This window comes from Ranitomeya imitator, chromosome 3 (genome assembly GCF_032444005.1).
Source record: "Ranitomeya imitator isolate aRanImi1 chromosome 3, aRanImi1.pri, whole genome shotgun sequence".
Lineage (NCBI taxonomy): Eukaryota > Metazoa > Chordata > Amphibia > Anura > Dendrobatidae > Ranitomeya > Ranitomeya imitator.
In genome coordinates, this window is record NC_091284.1 from 807,651,932 (window position 1) to 807,676,638 (window position 24,707).

General features: G+C 46.6%; 1 protein-coding gene across 3 annotated transcripts in view; it reads left to right on the plus strand.

Annotated features, from left to right (window-relative positions):
• NOX4 (NADPH oxidase 4) overlaps positions 1 to 24,707 on the plus strand; it is a 284,105-nt gene that overhangs the window by 16,697 nt on the left and 242,701 nt on the right. Inside the window, exon 1 of one of the 3 annotated variants that reach the window (XM_069759252.1) lies at positions 1,642 to 1,749. The exons of the other annotated variants lie outside the window; for them this stretch is intronic. The gene's annotated coding sequence lies outside the window, so the exon portion shown is untranslated. Of the gene's footprint in view, positions 1 to 1,641; positions 1,750 to 24,707 lie in introns of those variants that run through there. 3 annotated transcript variants of the gene reach the window in all.

Sequence of the window (24,707 nt, forward strand, 5' to 3'; positions counted from 1 at the left end):
TATTATAGATGATTTCAGGGTGCTGCTCTTCCCCACCTATATGCCTCTCCACTTTTACATTCACAGTATACATCACCCAATCCTAGGGACGTTCATCTCTCCCGATGTCTCTGTAGACCGGCAGCATTGGTGCATCATTCATACGTAGGCCATGAATCATTCTGATTAATGACGCCCCCACCTCTACATGCATGCAGTAATTGGCACATCAGATCCATTCATACATATTTCAGTATGACGGGCTGTGGTGCCTCACACGTATAGAAAGAGTCACACAATCTAGGAACAAGGTCTGGTGATTAGTAGCGCCATCTCGTCTATAGGAAATGATCACATCTGTGACATTACTCAGATCTAACTACCCATCAGTGTTATATCCGCACAATTATTAATTAAGAAGCAATTACAGAGCAGTAGAAATGTATCTCGGTAGGCTTAAGTACTATGCAACTCTACAATGGCTGTTTACTTTCCATGTGTCGTCAATTCCATATCTATCTACCTTGCATCATCCAAGTCCATCGAGCCGTTAAATCAGAAAGTGGTAAAGTTGCAAATCCAAAAGTGTAACTCATACTCGAGTCGCCAGCTGTTGCTGTGGCTACCCATTTGCCCGTTTTTACACGTCATGCTCCGTGCATGTGTGATTGAATGCCGGAGCTTCGTCTGATCATGGATTATCCTGCTGTCATGAAGAAGAAACCTTTCAAAAGTCGAGGCTATGTTGACATCTGGTTTACCAACTCGTCCAGGAGTCTTAGTGGTCTCTACTTTTTCTGGAAGCGTCCTATTTGCTTCAAAAGAATTGGCAAGATTGATGTTATTTGGGAATCAAGGACCTCTTTTGCAAAATTGTAGTAGGGTCCTAGCTGACCGTAAGACACTCATAATATGGGTGCCTTCTTACGTTGCAGGGCCCCAATCGCTACTTCTCCAGTCCGTATTGCTGTATCCCTCCTTTTAGTGGATGAATTGAAGCTTGAGTACCCACCTAACTGCAGAACTAAAGTCCTTCACGTTATGGTCACAAACAGTAGCAGCAGAGGTTTAGCTAGAGGTTCAGCTCAGAGAGGCATTTATCTGAGTGGACCTCAAAATGGTAACCAATGATTACAACTATGGTGGCACACCCTAATTGTGGGTATAGGGGAACCTCAGCAGATGACCACAATGTAACTGAAAGTAAATCTCTACCAACGATATTACCACCATATGGTGACCATTTAGTGGGAGATACCAGTCCAGCAAAACATATAGGAGACTACAGCACAGTTATATATAGTGACTTACAGATGATGTTGTTGTAAGAAGGTGGTGGGGACCTTCATGTACCTTCTCTCTCCTTAATGCTGTTCACCTGTGTCACATGCGGCACCCTGATGTTTTGCTATTATGTGCACTGTAATGTATTTGTCATGTACTGTAATGTGATGTATTGTGTTTAAGCTTAGGGATAGATTAGTAAATAGTGCAGGGCCATAGGGGTTAAGCAAATGGGAGGAGTCACAGAGCAGAGCAGCACAGAGCGGGGAAGTATAGGAAAGGCACTTCCTGATTAGACAGACACCCGGGCACCTTGCCCAAAGGCAGGACGTGTGAGCAGAGTATTATAGGCCATGGAGAATAAGTCTGCAGATGGCAGTAAGGGACCCCAGGCTCAGAATCGTGCAGGTGGTCACCAGCTTAGACAAGAACCGTTCCAAGGAAAGATGCGAAGCAAGCAGCGGGGATTAGGAGGCAGCTGAGTCGGTGAGCCTGTTACCCTATAACTCACAGCTGGACCAGGGAAACGGTAGGAAGCTGGTGGGCCTGGAGCACAAGTGGGACAGAGATTGTCCAGTAGAGGGACAGGGATTGTCCAATAGTCAGTCAGCGATTGACCAAGTATATAGACAGAGGCTGCAAGGATATAAACAGAGTGTCAGGAAGAACTGAGTCTGCCCAGATGGCAGGGAAAGATAAGAAGTTGTCTGTGTTTGAACTGTGCTGTCTGTGAGATGAATATGTTGCTGTTTAGTAAAGTTTAACTGTTGAAATGAAGACTGTGACTCCGTGGTGCTTCATGGTACTAGGATTCCAGCAGACACAGTGAGTACTCATCCCTTCATGTGTATGGTGCTGGGGTGCTCACTGACTGTTGCTTAGTGAACTCGCCCACGACTACCACCCCATGCCACCTTGTTACCTTCTTTCTGAAGGAGTCATTCATTTTTACTGTATTTTCTATGTGACCCAGATCGATATGACAACTTCTCTGGTTATGGCTCATCTGCAGAGATTAAAACAAAATTAGTGCCCCACATACTAATGCCACCTCTTTTCCCTTTACATACTAATAATGCCTCCTTTGTGCCCTCTACATGATAAAATTGCCCCATAAAAAATATGAATACCCTGTGCAAATACCCTAGAAAAGTGTCCACATTTTGCCCCTTTGATGGTTACAATATTCTTAGTTCCACTGTAACAATAATTCTTCTTAAGTACACACTTAACATTTAAAAAATTTCCCCTGAGTCCCCAATATGTATGCACAGCTCTTTATACACAGTATAGTGTGCCGCCAATCTCAAAGTTTTGATGATTTTTATGTTTTTAACATAGCCGTGAAGCATGTTTATGGATTGCTGCATTTTCAAGATCAAAACCGCCATCGGCACATAAATGCAGCGCTAGAACCACCATCAGTATATGAATGTAACAGTTTTCAGTACATAAATACCTCACCAAAAGCACCATCAGTACATGAATACCTCACCAGAATCACCATCAGTATATGAATACTTACTTCACCAGAACCAGTCAGTACATGAATGTAGCACGCGAACCACCGTCAGTACATTTATGCAGCACAAGAACCACTGTCAGTACATGAATGCAGCACAAGAACCACCATCCGTATGTGACTGCAGCATGAGACCCACCATCAGTACATGAATGCTGGATGAGAACCACCGTAAATACATGAATGCAGCACCACAATCACTGTTACTGAATGAATTCAGCACCATGATCATCGTCAGTACATGAATGCAGCATGAGAATCACTGTCAGTACAGGAATGCTGCATGAAAACCATCATCAGTACAAGAATGCAGTACATGAACCACTATTGGTAAATGAATGAAGTGCCAGAACCACTGTCAGTAGATGAATACAGCACTAGAACCACACTCTCCCTTCTCTGCATACAGCCAACAAAATACTCTGTGCCTTCACATTAACGTACCTCATATACAACAAAAGTCCCTATAAACTTTGGCTCTATAATGTACCTTCCTTTCCCACTTCAGTAGCAGGAAAATGGCGGCAGCAGAATGAGTGTGGCAGCAAGTGATGGACTCAGCAGGGTGACAGTCTCAGCAAGGTCACGGCCCCAATAGGGTGGCAGTGGCAGAAAGATCACAGCCTCAGCCAGTCAGTGATCCTGATTGTGTTCTCACTTCTCCATTCTGTCCCTCCATGCTCCCACCTCTCCACTGGCCTATCGCCCCACCTCTCTGTCCACACTTTGCCCATACAAAACTTTCTTCAAAATCATGACTCTCATAATATCTGTTCACACTCCCTCCATGCACTTAATAGCTCCCTGTGCCTGTACTGTACACATACTGACCGGTTCATGCAGCATTATGTGCATTCCTTATTTAGTATATTATGGCTGTACTGTACAATGTAAGCACACTTTATTATTTACCTTCCATGTCTTTCCTATTTCCTTATAGATTGTAAGCTTGCGAGCAGAGCCCTCACTCCTTTTGGTATCTGAGTCATGTTTATACTCTATTGTCTGTACAAATCCCCTCTAAAATTGTAAACTGCTGCGGAATATGTTGGTGCTATAAAAATTATTATTATTAAAAATTACTGTGCCCACGCATCTCTATACATTCGCCCCACTTTCCCACTTCTACATATAGTCCCCATACGCTCCTAATTCTACATCCTGTTCCTCCATTTCTCTATATTGTCCCTTACACTTTCACCACTCCATCCTGTTCCCCCAGTTCTCCATATTGTCCTCTATGCTTCCACCTCTCCATACTGTCCCCACACCTCTCCATAATGTCCTCCATTTCTCAATATGATTCCCCTAGTCCATCATATTGTCCCTCCATGCTCCCACCTTTCTATACTGTACCCCACTTCACCATACTGTTCTCCCACTGAACACCTGGATCCACAATTCGTGCCAGCAGGTGATACCACTGCCTTTTCTCTTGTGCTAGGTGCTTACCAATCCCCTGTCCATGACACTGGCCTCTCACCCTGCACCTGTCCTTGCGCATTCTGAGGCATCATCATCAGTCACTTCCAAATCCTTGTCCCAGCAAGGCATTCAGCTGTCCCTACCCCAGGCCTTGGAAAGAAAACTAAAGTTTCCAGCCAAAACAGGCCAAAATACTAAACGGGCACATTTCTAGGCTGCTTGTCATAGAAATGTTGACGTGAAGACTTCTAGACACTGAGGATATCCGCCAACTCATGGAGGTAGATGTCCCTCGTTAATTGTTTACTAGACACCACTATTTCTCCCAGTGTGGGGTCCCCACCTTGGACCAGCACTTATCCAGAAACATCAGTCTTGCCCTTACCAATGCAGTTACTGGGATGGCCCACTTAATGACTGACATGTACACAAGTGCTTGTGACCATAGATGTTACATTTCCCTTATGGCACACTGGGTGAACTGTTATGAACTGGTGGTTTAGCAGCAATATGGGACGAGCTCTGAAGGAAGTGGTACCTGTACTAACCGCAGTCCCTAAGCTCAACACAACACTAGAAATAGCCGTGGGATGCTCCTGACACTCCCTAGGCACCTCGTCACAGCCTGAGAACTAACTACCCCTAAAGATAGAAACAGGAAAACTATCTTGCCTCAGAGAAAATCCCCAAGGGATAGATAGCCCCCCACAAGTAATGACTGTGAGTGGAGAGGGAAAAGACATACACAGAATGAAACCAGGATGTAGCACAGAAAGCCAGTCTAGCTAGATAGATAGGACAGGATGGAATACTGTGCAGTCAGTTTTAAACACTACAAAAAAATCCACACAGAGTTTACAAAAATCTCCACACCTGACTAAAGGTGTGGAGGGTAAATCTGCTTCCAAGAGCTTCCAGCTTCACTGAATTAATTCATACTGACAAGCTGGACAAAACCTAGAAAGCACAGAACGGATAAGTCCACAACCTGTGGACAGAAAAGAGCAAGCAAGGACTTAGCTTTGCTGAACTGGTCAGGATAACAGGGAAATCCAAAGAGATGTGAATCCAACCAGGAACCATTGACAAGTGGCACAAGCTGAAGGAAAGAGCCAGGCTAAATAGCCGAGCAGAATAGACAATCAGTGGAAGCAGCTGCTGACTGCTAAATCCAAGGAGCAGCCATACCACTTAAAACCACCGGAGGGAGCCCAAGAGCAGAACTCACAAAAGTGCCACTTACAACCACCGGAGGGAGCCCAAGAGCGGAATTCACAACAGTGAACATTGTGAAGGCCAGGGCCGAGTCCCACCCTGGCACAGCACATGTGTTACCGATGCCGAGAAATGCTGGCTCTACTTCTATCAGGGTTTCCTACACCTACTACACCAGTTCCTGCACCCCCTCCAGCCTTTCCTCATCCTCCATTGCCAATGTGCTATTTCAGAGCATGTCGTCCGCATCAGCCAGAGCTGGAAGCTCTGAAGCACTGCCTCAGGGAAGTGGCTACAGGATCTGGTGAATCTAATTTGTCTAGGAGACAAACTGCACACCGCAGCTGAGTTATTGAAAGTAATAACAGACCAAACAGATCTGTGGCTCTCGCAGCTGAACCCACAACCTGAAATGGCCATGTGTGACAATAGCCGTAACATGGTAGGAGCTTTAAAGCTTGGCAAGCTCACACGTGCACCATGCTTGGCTCACATGCCCAGATTTTCCAGAGCTTCTGGTCATGGTATGCCACGTCAGTTGTCGCCGCTCTGGCAATGCTGCAGCAATGCATGCACGTGCCAGCTCACCGACTGGTATGCGATGTCACCACGCACTGGAATTCGACATTGCACATACTGGCAAGTTTTCGTAAGCAGCAGTGGTCAGGTGTGGAATACCAGCTCCAAATCGCCCACCTTGTCAGCCTTTGCATATAACAACTAAAGTGTGGGCACAGATGTCTGACATTTAAGCGTTTCTCTTGTGAGGACTCTACAAAGATGAATAGCAATGATGCCATAATCAGTGCAACAATCCCACTTTTGTGCCTACTTAAACAGTCGCTGCTGTCAATTAATTCTGAAGCTTTGCATGCAGACCTGGTGGAGATTGAGGAAGACATGAAACCGGAAGATACTACCCATCCCAGCCTCATCTTATGTGCTCAGCAAAGATTGGGTAACAATGAGGTTGTGGAGGATGAGATGAGGAGGAGGAGGAGGAAAAGGAGCTGTTGCTAGCTCAACAGAGACTAGTAACCACACAAGCCTTGTCCTGTCTCTGCTACGTGGATGGGCTGAGGAGGGGAATGAGGAGGAGGAGATGGAGAGTCGTTATCATGGTGGAGACATTATATTCATCTTGGCCAAAAAAGAGTACTAGTTGTTCACCCTGCTAGGTGCACTTTACAAGGAGAACTTTGCATCTCTCCTTCCTGAGACAGAGAGATCTTCTAAAATCGTGCTTTACCAAAAGGCCATTGTGGAAAATATGCTGAATAAATTCCCATCAGATAACGCTAGGGGCAGGGGGCAAGCTTCCTTGCCCAACCAAGGAGGAGAGGCCAGGGAGACACACACCAGGTACAACAGAGGCAGGGGTACACTGTCAATGGCCTGGGCCAAATTCACAACACCCTCCCAGCATCCAGTCCCTATTTTTGACAATGCGGGAAATGTTTTTAAAGATGGTCAGGCAATACATGGCCAACAAAACCAGCATACTCCATTGAAAATGCTGACAGGCTCACTCTGATAAAAATGAACAAAGTCTGGATTAGATCTGACTTTTCCACACTATCAGATGACAGCAGCACATAAAGTGTTTTTATCTTTAATATTTGAATGAGGCCCTCGAGTTATTGCCTTCACGAGTGTATTGAAAACCTTCCTTACAATTTTCTTCTGGATTTGCACTTTGTGCTGAGCCTTTATGATTGTAGAAGTACCCCAACTACATTTTCTTAATTTTTTATGAGGCACTCCAATTGGTGACTTCAAGGGTGTATGGATGACCATCCCTTATAATTGTTTTGTGGCTTTGCATAATGTGCAGAGATTTTATGAGTGTAGAAGTACCACAACTACACTTTGTTTACAATATTTGAATGAGGCACTACAGTTGGTGCTTTTAATTGTTTATGGATGACCCTGCTTGGAATTTTTGGCAGACTTTGCACTTAGTGCTTAGCTTTTATGAGTCTATGAGCACCACTACATGACAATTTGTACAGAATATGTATGAGGCCCTTCTTTATGTCTAATATAGGGTATATCGAAGTCCCACTGAGTTCCTAATTTTTGGCACTTCTTGCTTCCTTCATGAATTACACTGCAATTTTCAATTTTTTAATAAAAACTTCAATTTTAGTTTACTTAAATTATTATTTTTTTTTAATCCTTTTTAATATTTGCCTTATATACAAGTCATTGTACAGGAAAAAATGTTTCTTAACAATTTTTTTCCAGTATACTCCAATTTCTCTTCGATTTTGGATGTTTTTGTCCTTAAAGTGGAGTAAAAGTATGATACCATTGTTCTCAGCAGCGATCTGGGAGTAAGGGATGATTACAAGGGCTTTCCCCATGCTGTACTCCTTCCATTTCAAAATTGTCACTGTCCTCCAGACCATCTTGTAAGGTCTTCCGAAAAAATGCTCGGAATTCCAATTGACTTCCATAATACTTGTTGCTTAAAATGAGCATCCGAGCTTTAGGAATTGCTCACTTTAATTAATGAGCACCTGAGCAGTTTAGTGCTTGCTCATCCCTAATAACTAATTAAAGGAATTGTTCAATACTTTTATATTGATCAACTATGTTTGGATAAGTCATGAATATAATAAATGTGGTAGTCCGATCTTATGTTGATAACCTATTCTAAAAATAGGTCATCAATATAAAAGTAGTGGACAACCCCTTCAGTTACTGTATCCATTGTTGTGAGTAGGTAAAAGACAATAAAGAGAGCAGCATGAGGACAATAGAAAAGAGAGGGGGGGAAAGAAATTTCCATAAAAATAACTTTCCTAGTTTTTGCACACACCTATTTCTTGTGGGGGTTGTTATGAAGGGTGCCCGTTTTGTAATATTGCTATGCAGTTGTGACCAATTGGTCCTGGTGGGTCCTCATTGTCAAGTCCACAAATATTATATATCTTTGTGTTACCAGCATGTTCCATATCTATAGCATCCCACTGCAGGGCTGCCACTAGAAATTTCGGGGCCCCATACTGGCAAAATTTTCGGGGCCCCCTTGAGACTCCGCCCAGGCTCCACCCCAGCCCCGCCTCCAGGCTCCACCCCTCGAACTGTCCACAGTCCCACCGCCATCTCTTGGAAAATCTCCACTTCTCACCTATCACACATTGACAGTTCCCATCACCAGATCGCACATATAGCCGGCAGCTTTTGTTTTGGCCAAAAGATTTTTTAAGCCGCCACCAGAACACGGTTGACACTTTTGGCCGGGCCCTACTCTGCTGTAACCTATTAAATATTTGTTAAAATATGCAATACAATTTAGGTATATTTTTATTTATTTTTCAATTTTTAAAATGACCTATAATACTACATACGAGGAACAAATACCACAGCACTATGACCAGATGACATATTACCACCACAGTGACCGAATAATATCAAATACAAGGAACAAATACCACAACACCATGACCAGACCGCATATTACCACCACAGTGATCGAATAATATAAAATACAAGGAACAAATACCACCACATCATGACCAGACCACATATTACCACCAATGACTGAATACTACAATACTGATCAGTAATAAAAAAAAAAAAAAACAATACTATCACCATCAGTGCCATTATACACAGGAGATCTGTAATTAGTAAGCAGTGTCTGTGTACAGGTAATACAGTGATCACCGGTGACATTATACACAGGAGCTCTGTATATAGTATACAGTGTATAGTGTCAGTGTATAGTTAACACTGACTCACCAGTGACGTCTCTAGGTGAAGTCCTTCATCTTTCATCCAGCACAGACCGCCATCATTTCTTCCAGCCAGGACTCGTCTCTGCAGGAAATAACACAGTTATCTCGAGTTCCACTTGCAGAACACATTACTTAATTTTCACAGCCTCTACATTACACCACATAAAGAAGGTGACATAGTATCACTCTGCACAGTAACAGGACCTCCCCCCATTTAAAACAGTATACTCAAAAAATAAAATAAATGCATCACTGCAATAATAATATCCCTTAATTAGCCCCTATGGTAATATTCGCCATCCTAGCCCCCGTGTGTCTCATTCCAGGCTCCAGCCATATGTTCTCCCATCCTGCCCTCATGAGTATCCATTCTGCCCCATATGATCTCCCCATCCTGCCCCATCTGTCTCCATCGTATCCATCCTGCCCCATCTGTCTCCAATCCTGCCCCATCTGTCTCCATTCTGCCCCATCTGTTTCCAATCCTGCCCCATCTGTGTCCAGCACTCTGCCCCATCTGTGTCCAGCACTCTGCCCCATCTGTTTCCAATCCTGCCCCATCTGTGTCCAGCACTCTGCCCCATCTGTGTCCAGCACTCTACCTGTTGTGAGTTCTGTTTTTGGGCTCCCTCTGGTGGTTGCTGATGGTACTGGGTGACTTGTCTTTCCTGGGTTTCTGGGTTCCACCTGTTCCATCAGCATATGGGAGTTTCCTATTTAACCTGGCTTTGCTGGCATTTCCTCGCCGGTTATCAATGTATCCAGTGTGTCTTGTTACCTCTGCTCCCTGCTCCTAGAACCTTCTGGTCAAGCTAAGTTTGGATTTTCCTGTTTTGGTGTTTTGCTTTATTTGGTTTTTAGTCCAGCCTGCAGATATGTGATTCTTGCTGCTGGTTGCTCTAGTGGGCTGAAATTGCTTCTCATGTACCATGAGTTGGCACATGAGTCCAAGTAATTTCAGGATGGTTTTTTGAAGGGTTTTTCGCTGACCGCGCAGTTCACTTTTGTATCCTCTGCTATCTAGCTTTAGCGGGCCTCATTTTGCTGAAACTGTTTTCATACTGCGTATGTGCTTTCCTCTCATTTCACCGTCATTATATGTGGGGGGCTGCTATTTCTGTGGGGGATTTCTCTGGAGGCAAGAGAGGTCTGTGTTTCTTCTAATAGGGGAAGTTAGATCTTCGGCTGGAGCGAGACGTCTAGGATCATCGTAGGCACGTTCCCCGGCTACTTTTATTTGTGTGTTAGGTTCAGGGTCGCGGTCAGCTCAGGTTCCATCGCCCTAGAGCTTGTTTGTATCTGTGCTTGTCCTTTAGTGATCCCCTGCCATTGGGATCATGACAGTATAACCGGCCCACAAAGTGTTAATTGTATTGGCTGAAGTAGGAGGATAAGTAGTCTGAGGAAGTTGTTTTTTTTTTTTTTTTCTTTCTCTTTCCCTCAGAGTTTGCTGCCTAGCCTTATTGCAGCCTGGCTATTTCCTCCTCCTCTTAATCTTTGAATGGCTTTGATCCCAGCTGTTTATCATGGACGTCCAGAGTTTGGCTTCCAGCCTGAATAATCTTGCCACTAAGGTTCAAAATATACAGGATTTTGTTGTACATGCTCCTATGTCTGAACCTAGAATTCCTGTCCCAGAGTTTTTTTCTGGAGATAGATCTCGTTTTCTGAATTTTAGGAACAATTGCAAGTTGTTTCTTTCTTTGAAATCTCGCTCCTCTGGAGACCCTGCTCAGCAAGTCAAGATAATTATATCTTTCCTGCGGGGTGACCCTCAGGATTGGGCATTTGCATTGGCACCAGGGGACCCTGCGTTGCTTAATGCGGATGCGTTTTTTCTGGCATTGGGTTTGCTCTATGAGGAACCTAACCAAGAGATTCAGGCTGAAAAAGCTTTGTTGGCCCTCTCTCAGGGGCAAGATGAAGCAGAAATTTATTGTCAAAAATTTCGGAAGTGGTCGGTACTTACTCAGTGGAATGAGTGTGCTCTGGCTGCAAAGTTTAGAGATGGCCTTTCTGAGGCCATTAAAGATGTTATGGTGGGGTTCCCTGCGCCTGCTGGTCTGAATGAGTCTATGACTATGGCTGTTCAGATTGATCGGCGTTTACGGGAGCGCAAACCTGTGCATCATTTGGCGGTGTCGTCTGAACCGTCACCTGAGATAATGCAATGTGATAGAATTCAGTCCAGAAGTGAACGGCAAAAGTATAGGCGGAAAAAAGGGTTGTGCTTTTATTGTGGTGATTCAGCTCATGTTATATCAGCATGCTCTAAACGCACAAAAAAGGTTGATAAGTCTGTTGCCATTAGTACTCTACAGTCTAAGTTCATTCTGTCTGTGACTCTGATTTGTTCATTATCATCCATTTCCGTCGATGCCTATGTGGATTCAGGCGCTGCCCTGAGTCTTATGGATTGGTCATTTGCCAATCGCTGTGGGTTTAGTCTGGAGCCTCTGGAAGTCCCTATTCCTTTGAAGGGAATTGACTCTACACCTTTGGCTATGAATAAACCTCAGTACTGGACACAAGTGACCATGCGTATGACTCCCGTTCATCAGGAGGTGATTCGCTTCCTGGTACTGTATAATTTGCATGATGTCCTAGTGCTTGGTCTGCCATGGTTACAAACTCGTAATCCAGTCCTTGACTGGAAATCAATGTCTGTGTTAAGCTGGGGATGTCAGGGGGTTCATGATGATGCACCTCCAATTTCTATCACTTCTTCTACTCCTTCTGAGATTCCTGTGTTTTTGTCTGACTATCGGGATGTTTTTGAGGAGCCTAAGCTCAGTTCGCTTCCTCCTCACAGGGATTGCGATTGTGCTATAAATTTAATTCCAGGCAGTAAATTTCCTAAAGGTCGTTTGTTCAATCTGTCAGTGCCAGAGCATACTGCTATGCGGGATTATGTTAAGGAGTCCTTGGAAAAGGGACATATCCGTCCATCTTTGTCCCCTTTGGGAGCAGGTTTTTTTTTCGTGGCCAAAAAAGATGGTTCCTTGAGGCCTTGTATAGATTATCGTCTTTTGAATAAGATTACCGTAAAATATCAGTATCCTTTGCCATTGTTGACTGATTTGTTTGCTCGCATTAAGGGGGCTAAATGGTTCACTAAGATTGATCTTCGGGGTGCGTATAATCTTATACGAATAAAGCAAGGTGATGAGTGGAAAACCGCATTTAATACGCCTGAGGGCCATTTTGAGTATTTGGTAATGCCTTTTGGACTTTCTAATGCTCCTTCAGTCTTCCAGTCCTTTATGCACGATATTTTCCGTGAATATCTGGATAAATTTATGATTGTGTATTTGGATGATATTTTGGTTTTTTCTGATGACTGGGAGTCTCATGTTCAGCAGGTCAGGAAGGTGTTTCAGGTCCTGCGGGCCAATTCCTTGTTTGTAAAAGGCTCAAAGTGTCTCTTTGGAGTCCAGAAGATTTCTTTCTTGGGGTATATTTTTTCCCCTTCTACTATTGAGATGGATCCCGTCAAGGTTCAGGCTATTTGTGACTGGACGCAGCCTACATCTCTTAAGAGTCTACAGAAGTTCTTGGGCTTTGCTAATTTCTATCGTCGTTTTATAACTAATTTTTCTAGTGTTGTTAAGCCTTTGACGGATTTGACTAAGAAGTTTGCTGATGTTGCTAATTGGTCTCCTGCGGCTGTGGAGGCCTTTCAGGAACTTAAGCGCCGGTTTTCTTCTGCTCCTGTGTTGCGTCAGCCTGATGTTTCGCTTCCTTTTCAGGTTGAGGTTGATGCTTCCGAGATTGGAGCGGGGGCGGTTTTGTCACAGAGAAGCTCCGATGGCTCAGTGATGAAGCCATGCGCGTTTTTTTCTAGAAAGTTTTCGCCGGCTGAGCGGAATTATGATGTTGGTAATCGGGAACTTTTGGCCATGAAGTGGGCATTTGAGGAGTGGCGTCATTGGCTAGAGGGTGCTAGACATCGTGTGGTGGTCTTGACTGATCACAAAAATTTGATTTACCTTGAGTCTGCCAGGCGTCTGAATCCTAGACAGGCTCGTTGGTCACTGTTTTTCTCTCGTTTCAATTTTGTGGTTTCATACCTGCCAGGTTCAAAGAATGTGAAGGCGGATGCTCTTTCTAGGAGTTTTGTGCCTGACTCCCTTGGAAATTCTGAGCCCTCTGGTATCCTTAGGGATGGGGTGATTTTGTCTGCTGTCTCCCCAGACTTGCGACGTGCTTTGCAGGAGTTTCAGGCGGGTAAACCTGATCGTTGTCCGCCTGAGAGACTGTTTGTTCCGGATAATTGGACCAGTAGAGTCATCTCCGAGGTCCATTCTTCTGCGTTGGCAGGTCATCCTGGAATATTTGGTACTAGAGACTTGGTGGCCAGGTCTTTTTGGTGGCCTTCCTTGTCGAGGGATGTGCGTTCTTTTGTGCAGTCTTGTGAGGTTTGTGCTCGGGCTAAGCCTTGCTGTTCTCAGGCCAGTGGATTGTTGTCACCTTTGCCTATCCCGAAGAGGCCTTGGACGCACATTTCCATGGACTTTATTTCGGATCTCCCTGTCTCTCAAAAAATGTCCGTCATCTGGGTTGTGTGTGATCGCTTTTCTAAAATGGTTCATCTGGTACCCTTGCCTAAGTTGCCTTCCTCCTCTGAGTTGGTCCCTCTATTTTTTCAGAATGTGGTTCGTTTGCATGGGATTCCTGAGAACATCGTTTCTGACAGGGGATCCCAGTTTGTGTCTAGATTTTGGCGGACGTTCTGTGCTAAGATGGGCATTGATTTGTCCTTTTCGTCTGCATTCCATCCTCAGACGAATGGCCAGACTGAACGAACTAATCAGACCTTGGAAACTTATTTAAGGTGTTTTGTTTCTGCTGATCAGGATGACTGGGTTACCTTTTTGCCGCTGGCCGAGTTTGCCCTTAATAATCGGGCTAGTTCTGCTACCTTGGTTTCTCCTTTCTTTTGTAATTCGGGGTTTCATCCTCGTTTTTCCTCTGGTCAGGTGGAACCTTCTGATTGTCCTGGAGTGGACATGGTGGTGGATAGGTTGCATCGGATTTGGAGTCATGTGGTGGACAATTTGAAGTTGTCCCAGGAGAAGGCTCAGCAGTTTGCTAATCGCCGTCGCCGCGTGGGTCCTCGACTTCTTGTTGGTGACTTGGTGTGGTTGTCTTCTCGTTTTGTTCCTATGAAGGTCTCTTCTCCTAAGTTCAAGCCTCGGTTCATCGGTCCCTATAGGATCTTGGAAATTCTTAACCCTGTGTCGTTTCGTTTGGATCTCCCGGCATCATTTGCTATTCATAATGTGTTTCATCGGTCGTTGTTGCGGAAGTATGAGGTACCTGTTGTTCCTTCGCTTGAGCCTCCTGCTCCAGTGCTGGTGGAGGGAGAATTGGAGTATGTTGTGGAGAAGATCTTGGATTCTCGTGTTTCCAGACGGAAACTCCAGTATTTGGTCAAGTGGAAGGGTTATGGTCAGGAGGATAATTCTTGGGTGGTTGCCTCGGATGTTCATGCTGATGATTTGGTTCGCGCTTTTCATAGGGCTCATCCTGGTCGCCCTGGTGGTTCTCGTGAGGGTTCGGTGACCCCTCCTCAAGGGGGGGGTACTGTTGTGAGTTCTGTTTTTGGGCTCCCTCTGGTGGTTGCTGATGGTACTGGGTGACTTGTCTTTCCTGGGTTTCTGGGTTCCACCTGTTCCATCAGCATATGGGAGTTTCCTATTTAACCTGGCTTTGCTGGCATTTCCTCGCCGGTTATCAATGTATCCAGTGTGTCTTGTTACCTCTGCTCCCTGCTCCTAGAACCTTCTGGTCAAGCTAAGTTTGGATTTTCCTGTTTTGGTGTTTTGCTTTATTTGGTTTTTAGTCCAGCCTGCAGATATGTGATTCTTGCTGCTGGTTGCTCTAGTGGGCTGAAATTGCTCCTCATGTACCATGAGTTGGCACATGAGTCCAAGTAATTTCAGGATGGTTTTTTGAAGGGTTTTTCGCTGACCGCGCAGTTCACTTTTGTATCCTCTGCTATCTAGCTTTAGCGGGCCTCATTTTGCTGAAACTGTTTTCATACTGCGTATGTGCTTTCCTCTCATTTCACCGTCATTATATGTGGGGGGCTGCTATTTCTGTGGGGGATTTCTCTGGAGGCAAGAGAGGTCTGTGTTTCTTCTAATAGGGGAAGTTAGATCTTCGGCTGGAGCGAGACGTCTAGGATCATCGTAGGCACGTTCCCCGGCTACTTTTATTTGTGTGTTAGGTTCAGGGTCGCGGTCAGCTCAGGTTCCATCGCCCTAGAGCTTGTTTGTATCTGTGCTTGTCCTTTAGTGATCCCCTGCCATTGGGATCATGACATCTACCCCATCTGTGTCCAATCCTGCCCCATCTGTGTCCAGCACTCTGCCACATCTGTGTCCAATCCTGCCCCATCTGTGTCCAGCACTCTGCCCCATCTGTGTCCAATCCTGCCCCATCTGTGTCCAGCACTCTGCCCCATCTGTGTCCAGCACTCTGCCCCATCTGTGTCCAGCATATCTGCCCCATCTGTGTCCAGCACTCTGCCCCATCTGTGTCCAGCACTCTGCCCCATCTGTGTCCAGCACTCTGCCCCATCTGTTTCCAATCCTGCCCCATCTGTGTCCAGCACTCTGCCCCATCTGTGTCCAATCCTGCCCCATCTGTGTCCAGCACTCTGCCCCATCTGTGTCCAATCCTGCCCCATCTGTGTCCAGCACTCTGCCCCATCTGTTTCCAATCCTGCCCCATCTCTGTCCAGCACTCTGCCCCATCTCTGTCCAGCACTCTGCCCCATCTCTGTCCAGCACTCTGCCCCATCTCTATCCAGCACTCTGCCCCATCTCTGTCCAGCACTCTGCCCCATCTCTGTCCAGCACTCTGCCCCATCTCTTCCCAGCACTCTGCCCCATCTCTTCCCAGCACTCTGCCCCATCTCTGTCCAGCACTCTGCCCCATCTCTGTCCAGCACTCTGCCCCATCTGTTTCCAATCCTGCCCCATCTCTGTCCAGCACTCTGCCCCATCTCTGTCCAGCACTCTGCCCCATCTCTGTCCAGCACACTGCCCCATCTCTATCCAGCACTCTGCCCCATCTCTGTCCAGCACTCTGCCCCATCTCTGTCCAGCACTCTGCCCCATCTCTGTCCAGCACTCTGCCCCATCTCTTCCCAGCACTCTGCCCCATCTCTTCCCAGCACTCTGCCCCATCTCTGTCCAGCACTCTGCCCCATCTCTGTCCAGCACTCTGCCCCATCTCTGTCCAGCACTCTGCCCCATCTCTGTCCAGCACTCTACCCCATCTCTGTCCAGCACTCTGCCCCATCTCTGTCCAGCACTCTGCCCCATCTCTTCCCAGCACTCTGCCCCATCTCTGTCCAGCACTCTGCCCCATCTCTGTCCAGCACTCTGCCCCATCTCTGTCCAGCACTCTGCCCCATCTCTGTCCAGCACTCTGCCCCATCTCTTCCCAGCACTCTGCCCCATCTCTTCCCAGCACTCTGCCCCATCTCTGTCCAGCACTCTGCCCCATCTCTGTCCAGCACTCTGCCCCATCTCTGTCCAGCACTCTGCCCCATCTCTGTCCAGCACTCTACCCCATCTCTGTCCAGCACTCTGCCCCATCTCTGTCCAGCACTCTGCCCCATCTCTTCCCAGCACTCTGCCCCATCTCTGTCCAGCACTCTGCCCCATCTCTGTCCAGCACTCTGCCCCATCTCTGTCCAGCACTCTGCCCCATCTCTGTCCAGCACTCTGCCCAGCACTCTGCCCCATCTCTATCCAGCACTCTGCCCCATCTCTGTCCAGCACTCTGCCCCATCTCTGTCCAGCACTCTGCCCCATTTCTGTCCCGCACTCTGCCCCATCTCTGTCCAGCACTCTGCCCCATCTCTGTCCAGCACTCTGCCCCATCTCTATCCAGCACTCTGCCCCATCTCTGTCCAGCACTCTGCCCAGCACTCTGCCCCATCTCTTCCCAGCACTCTGCCCCATCTCTTTCCAGCACTCTGCCCCATCTCTGTCCAGCACTCTGCCCCATCTCTGTCCAGCACTCTGCCACATCTCTGTCCAGCACTCTGCCACATCTCTGTCCAGCACTCTGCCCCATCTCTGTCCAGCACTCTGCCACATCTCTGTCCAGCACTCTGCCCCATCTCTGTCCAGCACTCTGCCCCATCTCTGTCCAGCACTCTGCCCCATCTCTGTCCAGCACTCTGCCCCATCTCTTCCCAGCACTCTGCCCCATCTCTGTCCAGCGTTTTGCCCCTGTGTCCAGCGTTCTTCCCTGGGCCCCCGGATCGCCGCTCTCAAGAAAAAAAAAAAAAAAGAAGTTCTTCTTACCTGGCCGCACTCCTGCGGCGGGCGAAGTCTCCACGCAGCTGCAGCGTGCATGCACTCGCCGGCGACTGACAATGATGTCAGACGCCGGCGACATGCACGCACGCTGCAGCTGACGTCAGCGCCTGCCAGCCTCAGATTGGCTGGCGGCGCCGCGGCTGTTAACTATTGATGTGCGGGCCCGCGCCCGCACGTCAATAGCTTTAAACAGCTGCAGCGTCGGCGCTAAGGGCCCGGTTCAGCCTGCGGCTGCCGGTAGGGGCCCGGTGAGCAGATAAGACGGGGCCCGATGCGGGCCCCCTCTGCTCACCGGGCCCCATACGCCAGTCACGGCCGTCATGCCCTGATGGCGGCCCTGTCCCACTGTAAAACCAAGCCAGATGCTTTTTGCTCTTCCGTCTGATTTATCTCCAGCGTTTCTCACCCCGCCCGCTACTGCTGTATTCCGAGAGAGGCTGTCACATTATGGTTGCACAAGAAGACGTTCATGCCGTAGTGATTAATCTTATTCATACCATCTCCTCCAAGGGAGTCAAACAAGAGATTGTTCCCACCTATGGAGCGCTTGTAGTTTCTTCAGTCCCCCACAGAGCCTAACAGCCAGCGATTGTTACTGCAGAAGAAATCTACTAGCGCCGGTCATTGGGGGGCCTACACTATTGTGTGCACTTTTACTCATAATGGTCATATGTTTGCATGCATTTCTACAGTAGCACTCCGAATAATTAGTCTTGGAAGTCTCCTACACATACTTACCAAGTTCTCAGGCTACACATCCTTTGTTTTTGGGCACAAGCCCCCCTATAACACATTATTCATCCCACCAGGGCATGCCGTCATGATGCACAACCCTTGGAGAATGGTCATACTCAGACTGGATAAGACAATAGAAATTTGGGAAATGCACATCTTTTTGGGGGGTACAGTGTGTGGAGATCTAGTCTGTGTGGGATGTCTCAAAGGCAATGATCACTTGGCAAGTTAGCTCTACTCCTATAGAAAAAAAAAACCTTTTTTGGAGGAAAAATTTTGCCATGCCCAGGTCCTACTAGGGTGAGGGTTCATCTAAACTTTGCCCACCAATGTGGGGCAGAGTCATAGATGGGACAAAATATCCCATAGGTACCAACACATCCCTTACTAAGCTTCACTCCACCATTACAGCCACACTTTGCTCCATCATGAGCTTTGTGTCACTGGTCCCAGTTGCATCTCACGCTACTGCGGCGCCCCCACGTGGCAATGGGGTACTCGGTACCGGGTCCTTCAGTTCCCTCAGCTGGGATGTCACGGTGGCCCGACCCGGACCGTGGCCCTATGAGGGGCGCCCAATTAAAAGGTGGAATAAGTTTGTAGATAACGGTAGTGTTCGTGACGCCACCTGTGGTATTCGGTCAGGGTGACCGTCGCTGCTTAGGGGTCTGCTGGGGTGATGGAATGGCAGCTAGATGGTGTACCTTCCCACAGGTGAAGTATATCCCCAGGGCTTCCCGGAAGTGTAGTTGGTGATGGTGGATGGTGCAAGGCGCGGTGAATAACGAGGACACAATGGGTGCAGTCTCTTTACCTTTACTGAAGGCTTCAGCATCCACAGTCCAGAGTGCCGGATCACAGGGTAGGCAGAGTCCAGCCAGTCTGATGGCACTTCCAGAGTCTCCTTATCCAGGTGGAAATCAGTAGCCTACCCCTTGCGCACAGTAACGTGGTAGGTCCCTACGTGCATTAGCCCTCATAGGGTCCTCACTCTTGTTACTCTTCTCTCGGTCCCCCAGATGGATAGGACAAAGCTGTATGACGGTGGTGGCCTGAGGCTATTTTATAGGGACCCTAGCGTCGCCCTTCCTCCGCGTTGCCACCTTGTCTGCTTAGGTTCTTAGGTCGGGCAGCCAACTTGAAGATGACTGTCCTGCCAGTCTCTGAAGTAAAGCGTAGAGTCTATTACTCCCTCGGTGTTCCGGCTACCGACTCTGCACTCAGTGGGAGGCAGCCTGCTTCTAGCTGGTCTCCCACTGGTGTTATACTCCTGTTGCTACGACCAGGGCCGGCGTTAGGGGCAGGCAGACTAGGCAGCTGCCTAGGGCCCCCGCTGCCCTAGGGGCCCCCAGTCAGGGGCGGACACACTGCTGATGGCACTGCTCGGGGGGCCCCTGCAGGCAGGATTGGGCCCCTCTCACTCCCTCCTATAATGATGGAATACCCAGTGCCAGGGAGAGAGCGGGGCGCGAAGAGCAGGAGATCAAAAAGGGGGCGTGTCATGCAGGGAGAGACGCTGGCCAATGAACGCTTTCCTTACCTCACCATGACCAGACTGAGGAGAGCGCTCACTGGTTGCTGTCCTCCTGCATGGCGCGTCCCAATCGTGAGTACTCACCCCTACACCGCACAGCACATAGAGACAGCAGTGGAGGAAGAAAGCCTTAGGGGGTCTTCTGCTCCCTCCACTGTTCTGTCCCCAGCAGACTGCAGCGTCTCCTCACTGTGAAGAGATGGGGGAGGAGGCTCACTGCACGGGACAGCAGGTAGAACCAGGGGGCTGATATCAGTGCTGTCTGCTCTGTGCCCCATCCCCCACAGCGGGGTCTGCAGCCCACTCCAACTGAACTATGTGACCTCATCCAGGGCTCCTCTGATCACCTCTACAAGATTAGTATGTGTGTATATATGTGCTTGTATGTGTGTATGTATGTGTGCATCTGTGTGTATATCTGTGTATGTATGTACGGCATATGTGTGTATGTATGGTATATTTGTATGGCTGTGTGTGTATGCATGTACAGTATGTGTATGTCTATGTGTGTATGTATGTACAGTATCTGTGTGTATCTGTGTATGTGCAATACATTTCTTTGGATATATGGTATATATGTATGTTTCTGTGCATGTACATACAGTATATGTGTATGTATATGTGTGTATGCTATGTGTATATACTGTATGTGCGTATGTATGGTACATGAATGTGTATCTGTATGTTCGGTATATGTGTATATGTACGGTATGTGTATTTGGTGTATGTATGGTATATGTATGTACGGTATGTGTGTACTATATGTGTATATAACTATCTGTGTATGTACGGTATATGTGTGTGTATGCATGTAAGGTATGTGTATGTATGTACGGTATATGTATGTGTATCTGTGTGCATGTATAGTATATGTATGTACGGTATTTGTGTGAATGTACGGTATATGCATGTGTGTATGTACGGTATGTGTATGTATGACTGTATATGTATGTGTATCTGTGTGCATGTAAGGTATATGTATGTGTTTGCATATACCGTATTTGTATGTATATCTGTGTGTATGTACGGTGTATGTACGGTATGTGTATACTATATGTGTATATAACTGTATGTGTGTATGCATGTAAGGTATATGTCTGTGTATGTATGTACGGTATGTGTATCTGTGTGTATGTACGGTGTATGTACGGTATGTGTATACTATATGTGTATATAACTGTATGTGTGTATGCATGTAAGGTATATGTCTGTGTATGTATGTACGGTATGTGTATCTGTGTGTATGTACGGTGTATGTACGGTATGTGTATACTATATGTGTATATAACTGTATGTGTGTATGCATGTAAGGTATATGTCTGTGTATGTATGTACGGTATGTGTATCTGTGTGTATGTACGGTGTATGTACGGTATGTGTATACTATATGTGTATATAACTGTATGTGTGTGTGCATGTAAGGTATATGTCTGTGTATGTATGTACGGTATGTGTATCTGTGTGTATGTACGGTGTATGTACGGTATGTGTATACTATATGTGTATATAACTGTATGTGTGTGTGCATGTAAGGTATATGTCTGTGTATGTATGTACGGTATGTGTATCTGTGTGTATGTACGGTGTATGTACGGTATGTGTATACTATATGTGTATATAACTGTATGTGTGTATGCATGTAAGGTATATGTCTGTGTATCTATGTACGGTATGTGTATCTGTGTGTATGTACGGTGTATGCCGGAACAAAAATCATTGTTCTCATCAGCACATCGCCCAGTTAAACCTGCAGATATGCTGCTAAGATGATGCTGTATGGGGACAGATTGATTTACTAGTGATCATTCTGTCCCCATCATTATTCCTCAGCCAGTGTAAAGAGGCTGGAAACAAGCGGCGAATGACTTCAATATTGTTAAACACACTCGTTTAGTGGCCTGAAATCCGCGCATGTAGCTACAACCAAAATGTTTCTGTTTGATGGTGCAATATGTTAGCATTTGGGGCCCCATTTTAATTATTTGCCTAGGGCCCCACTTTGCCTAAAACCAGCCCTGGCTACGACTTCGGTGATCACTCACTACGGCACACTTCCTTTCTTGTCCTTCCTTAGGAGTCTGCCACAATCAGGTGCAGGCCCAGCTCCGTATCCTTCTTTCCCTTTTCCTGGGCCGAACCCAGTCTGCTCCTCTCCTCTCCTTCTGACTATCTCCTTCTCCCTCCAGTCAGAACTGAACTCACTTCCTAACCAAACCCCCAGTTTTACACAAGTGTGAGGAGTGGCCTACTAGATAGAACCTTTTGCTCCCCCTGGTGGCCGGTGTGTGAAGTGTGTGTGTGGCTGTGATACCTGGCAGGATGAACTCCTTTGGTGCCATTACACGTAACATCGCTCCCCCTAGTGGAAGAACGACATTACTGCAACGACCAGGACTCTGGGGCGCTGCACTACACGTGATTAGATTATGAATGAAGACATCCATAAGTCCCAGTCTAAGTACCTTGATGCATGGACTGGCAACAGGTCTCTTGACGAAGACTCGTCAACCTCATTGAGTCAGCTGTTGAGTTCAGGTCATGAGTTTCGAACAGTTCATATATTATAGTCCGTGCTAACAATGTGATATATGAACATCTGAATTTGGCCAACTACTGGTAGTCATCCTTTTGATCCCTGCCTTCGACAGAGAGTAATCCCTCATTTTTTATCTAACTGCTTAGATGCCGCAGTGACTATTGACCACTGCATCTAATGTGTTATCTATGATCTTGGCTTTTACAGTGAAAGCCTGTCAATCACTGCCAGGCTTATATGATGATCACCCTGGCAGAAGTTCTAAGCATGGGATACTGTATAATATCACTGTCACCATACACAAGGCATAATGACTTAAAGGGAGTCTGTCAGCAAAGAATGACAGTTCAGACCACGTACAGGCACTCTGTGTACCCTTGACTTGGCCAAACTGTTCAGTGCACCTTACCACATACTTGTTTTCCATCTATTGCCACGTTTCTCTAAAGTCAGAGCTGTCAATCAAAATAGGAGCAGAGATAGATGGAAAACAAGTAGGTGAAGATGCACTTAATTATTTAGCCACACCAAGGGTACACTGAGCATCTGTACATAACAGTCATTCTGTGCCGACAGAATCCATTCAAGCTAAAGGCTAAGTCCAGGGATCAGATTGGTTTGAAAAAATATGTATTTATATACATAGGGGAAAATACCGTATATACTCCAGTATAAGCCGACCCGAGTGTAAGCCGCCCCCCCTAATTTTGCCACAAAAAACTGGGAAAACTTAATGACTCAGTATAAGCCTGGGGTGGGAAATGCAGCAGCTACCGATAAATTTCAAAAATAAAAATAGATACCAATAAAAGTAAAATTAATTGCGACACCAGTAGTTTAAGTGTATTTGAATATCCATATTGAATCAGGAGCCCCATATAATTCTCCATATAGTTCATGATGGACCCATAAGATGCTCCATACAAAATACGCCCAATATAATGCTCCATGCAGTATATGATGGGCTCCATAAGATGCTCCATATTAAAATACGCCCCGTATAATGCTGCACAAATGTTGATTATGGCCCCATAAGACGCTCCATACAGACATTTGCCCCATAAAATGCTGCACAAATGCTGATTATGGCCCCATAAGATGCTCCATAGACACATTTGCCCCATATATTGCTGCACAAATGCTGATTATGGCCCCATATGATGCTCCATAGAGATATTTGCCCCGTGTAATGCTGCACATGGCCCCATACAGATATTTGCCCCATATAATGCTGCACATGGCCCCATACAGATATTTGCCCCATACAATGCTGCACATGGCCCCATACAGATATTTGCCCCATACAATGCTGCACATGGCCCCATACAGATATTTGCCCCATATAATGCTGCACATGGCCCCATACAGATATTTGCCCCATACAATGCTGCACATGGCCCCATAAGATGCTCCATACAGATATTTGCCCCATATAATGCTGCACATGGCCCCATAAGATGCTCCATACAGATATTTGCCCCATATAATGCTGCACATGGCCCCATACAGATATTTGCCCCATATAATGCTGCACATGGCCCCATAAGATGCTCCATACAGATATTTGCCCCATATGCTGTTGCTGCGATTAAAAAAATGAGAAAATCACATACTCACCTCTCAGGCCCCCAGCACTTGCTATACTCACCGTTCCCGTTCCACCGCCGACCGCCGATGTGTCTTCCCCGTCCTCTGCACTGACTGTTCAGGCAGATAGCGGCGCGCACTAATTGCGTCATCGCGCCCTCTGACCTGCGCGTCAATGCAAAGGACGGGGAAGGCGCAGCGGCGCCGATGGTGGAACGGGGAGCAGGTGAATATCACACACTGTGTTATACTCACCTGCTTCTGGTGCGGTCCCTGCACGTCTGTTCCCCGGCGCTGGCATCTTTTCCTGTAGTGAGCGGTCACATGGTAGTGCTCATTACAGTAATGAATATGTGGCTCCACCCCTATGGGAGTCCATATTCATTACTGTAATGAGCAGTACCATGTGACCGCTCACTACAGGTAGAAGCTGCCGGCGCCGGGGAACCAGAGACCTGCAGGGACCGCGCCAGGAGCAGGTGAGTATTATTACAAAGCTCCGCTACCCCTCCCCTGCCGACCCCTGGGTATGACTCGAGTATGAGCCGAGAGGGACAATTTCAGCCTAAAAAAGTGGGCTGAAATTCTCGGCTTATACTCAAGTATATACGGTAAGTATTTCATGCACTGACTATTTTGGAAGTTTTCCCAGTTACAAAAAATGTAGAGGTCTATAATTTTTATCTTACTGAGAGAGACAGAATCTAAAATAAACACGAGAAAATCACATTGTATGATTTTTATTTAATTAAATAGCATTTTTTTGCATGAAATAAGTATTTGATCATCTACCAACCACCAA